The sequence below is a fragment of the Squalius cephalus genome, assembly GCF_949319135.1.
Source record: "Squalius cephalus genome assembly, chromosome: 9".
In the NCBI taxonomy this organism is placed as follows: domain Eukaryota; kingdom Metazoa; phylum Chordata; class Actinopteri; order Cypriniformes; family Leuciscidae; genus Squalius; species Squalius cephalus.
The window spans coordinates 6,847,919-6,851,053 of NC_137130.1; positions in this window are offsets into that span (position 1 = coordinate 6,847,919).

A 3,135-nucleotide genomic window follows, 5' to 3' on the forward strand; every position below is an offset into this window, starting at 1 on the left:
GGTTTTAAGGTGGACTGCTGCAAGTTCTTGCATAGCCTACCTATCTAATGTTTTAATACAAAGTGACTTTGATAATTAGACAACCAAAAGCAATTTATTATGCCAGAGACACCAAAATACGTAAGTATGCTACCAAAAATATGAATTACAAGCATTATAAAATTGCAGTTATGAAAGAATAGAAACACTATTCCATTTCCATAAGATGCTAGTAACAGAGGTCTAAGAGTATTTAATTAATTATTTTATTTTATTTTCCACCAAGATGTCTTTACTGTAATATAGCCATATATTTTATATTGAGGATATTTGCAATTCCCATTATTTTACATGGGGATTGTCATTACTGTAGTCTTCCCCCATGTACTGCTACACAATGATTATTAATTTTTATTTACATTTAAATCAGATTTAATTAAGGGCAGTACCACATATACCATGTCAATAATGAACATTTACAATAATCTAGCTTTCTGAGGGGAGAGCTGAACCTGAACATGTTTTTGACAGTTTTCCTGAGATTCACACACTTACTGACCTTCTGCTCGTTGACTCGGAGACCCGAGGAGAGTTCAGTCCAGTGCGGTGTGGACCAAAGCTTGAATCTCTGTAACTGTGGTAGGTGACTTGAGCCGGTCATTGTTGGAAGTTTACACTGAAGAGCCGCAGACGCATGCCGTATTGCTGCCTGACGACAGATGAAGCATGTACGCTGGCCTGCGGGCTTTAAAAATAAACAGAGCCTGATGGCCCCATGTGTCTCTGAAGAGAACTGGACTGTAAGGAGCTAAAACGCACAACTCTCTAAACACAAGCTACTCTGTGCAGGAAAATAGGAGACATCACTCAGAGAGCTGTCTCGTTCAGCAAGTCATTCAGCTGACACTGTTGAAATCTCATAATTATACAACAGATTTGGGCTGAAATATGCCTATTAATACAATAGTTTTGCCACATTTAAATTTTTTTAATCTGAGCCTTGCCTGTGCAAAATTTGCCTACACAATAACTGTAGCCATTGGATTGCTATGAAGTTGCCAATGTGTTCTGGGTGGTTTTAGCTTGTTGCTTTGCCATTGCTAGGGTTTTTGGGTGATTTTCAGAATGTGGCTATGTGGCTAAGGTGTTCTTAGTGTTTTTTAGGATTGCTATGTGTAAAACCTCCAGTTCTACTTGCACTGCTCCAAGCAGGATTCAAAACCAACGTTTCCAGCATGGAAGACGGACATGCTAACAAGGCCGCAGTCTCTAGCATCAGTCGCTAGTGCGCCTCTTGAGGCCAGGGGAGTGAGGGTTACCTGCACAGCTCTTACTAGCTGGCTTCTGTTACACTCATCCCCCTAAACCTCACTCCCATCCGGGTCACGGCACCAACGTAACCCCTCCGGTTCTACTTGCACCGCTCTGAGCGGGATTCGAAGCAGCATTTCTGGCATGGTAGGCGGGCGCGCTAACAAGGATGCTAAAGACCACAGTCTCTAACATCAGTTGTTAGCGCACCTCTTGAGGCCAGGGGAGTGAGGTTTACATGCACAGTTCTTACTAGCAGACCTTCATTACACTTGGCCATTGTTAAAATGTTCTGGTTCTGGTTTAGATCAGGCTCAGTTTTTTATCTGTTTTATGGTTCGCGAATTCAAAACATTTGAGTAAAGTAACATCACCTCTTCTTAACACAGCGCACAATGTGAGGAATCATGTCACTCTGTAGCATAAACTGTGCAGGACGAGTTACATGCTGAAGTTTAATATTTATGGTTTGTGGTTTTGTTTGAATCCCTTAAACTAAATATGAGCAATCGTAATAATGTATTGAGGTTTACTTTTCAGAAAAAAAATGATCTTTGATAATAGCATTTTAATGACAGACTGGCTCTTCCTGGAGGTCATACACTAAAGCATTTTTCTTTGCTGGTTACGGTGCATTTAGTTACTTTTGACCAAAAGTAAAATAAAAAAGACTTATTTCTATAGAGCATTAAATGGAGGAAACCGAAGAACACAAGTTCCACCTGTTCACCGGTCTTCTTGCTGAAGCGGCACAATCATTTCTGACAGTCCCAAGGACCCTCCGGCTGGTGTTTTCTCCAGGGCCCACAGCAGGAGAACACTCGGACAAAAGAGCACGTGGCCTGTTCACTCTGACCTAATCCAAACATTCGCTCAGTGATCTCAGGCAGGTGCCCAGGTTTTCAAGGGCCTCCAAATCCTGATCTTAAATGCCCCAGTCAACTGTTACTCAATAGACGATCGAGTGCTCCCGCTGTATGTGCGTGTGAGCCTGCGGTGCAGCTGTTTCAAGCTCCGCCAGAATAAAAATCAAAACTGATGTGCTGATACAGGCTTTTAAAATGTTATTCAGTGTTTTCGCTATGTCCCACCGGGTCAGCTTTCCAAAGCGCGGTGTGTGACACGTTAAACACGTCCAGGCCTTTTTGTGAACTCGTCAAAAACATTCACTTGGCATGTTTATCGCAGCTCTGAAATGCAATTGAAAACGGTCATTAAAATGTTGCAATGTTTACTTAAAGATGACGTGTGTAATTCTTGTGTCAATGGCACCATCAAACAGAATTGGAAAAATAATGACTGTTCAGAATAGAACACTACTATAATTGCAGAACATCGACGTATACTGCGAGGCATTGCTTCCCACAATGCAATGCGTTTGAGTGACCTTTCCAATGTGATGAATACAATTTATTCAGCAATTTTAAATTGATCAAAACTGACAGTAAAGACATTTGTAATGTTCCAAAATGTTGTTAATCAAAGAATCCTGAAACAAATGCATTACAGTTTCCACAATAATATTAAGCAGAATTGTTTTCAAGAATTTTTTCTTGAGCATCTAATCATTCATATTAGAATGATTTCTAAAGGATCATGTGACACTGAAGACTGGTGTAATAATGATGATGAAAATCCAGCTTTGCATCACAGGAATTACATTTTAAAATATATTCAAATAGAAAATATCTATTTGAAATTGTAATAATTTTTCACGATATAACCGTTTTTACTGTATTTTTGGTCAAATAAAGGCAGCATAATAGACTTCTTTTAATCACATTTTAAATTCTTACTGACCCCAACTTTTGAAATTGTGATATGTATATAAAATTGGACTTAAAT